This window comes from Phaethon aethereus (assembly GCF_964289735.1).
Source record: "Phaethon aethereus genome assembly, chromosome: 18".
In the NCBI taxonomy this organism is placed as follows: domain Eukaryota; kingdom Metazoa; phylum Chordata; class Aves; order Phaethontiformes; family Phaethontidae; genus Phaethon; species Phaethon aethereus.
Genome location: NC_138594.1, coordinates 1,287,661 through 1,288,150, shown reverse-complemented (window position 1 = coordinate 1,288,150; position 490 = coordinate 1,287,661).

Below are 490 nucleotides of genomic sequence, written 5' to 3'. Positions count from 1 at the left end.
GTCCCTGCTCTCCCCCTGCGTGAGCTGCTCTAACAGGCCGTGGCACGTGTCCATTCCTACCTGCAACGGCTGCCCACCGGAGGCCTAGGGCAGGCTCCATGTTAAAAAGGAATGAAAGAAACCATGAATGAAGAGAACTGGAAGAAAAACAGGCTTTGGGGCTTCAATCTTACTAAAGTCTATGTGAATCCCTCAGAGATCCCTCCCCTTTGCCCCACTTCCCCAGGGAGCCCTCCTGCTCCTTTGGGCGTGGATCCCTTTTCCTCGGGGCCATGAAGGACAGCAGCTCTTCTTTGTTGCTTTTTTACATTCCAGCTTTGAAAGGCAAATATCTCCCTCAAGCCCTTGTGGCAGGCATTCAAGAGATGGGAAGGGTGCTCTCCGAGCCCTCCCAACTTGGGAGGGCTGGTGGACATTCAGCTCCGCTGTGCTTGACTCTAAGGACCGCACAGGGACCAAGCACAGCAGGGTCTGTCTTTCAGCTTCAGCC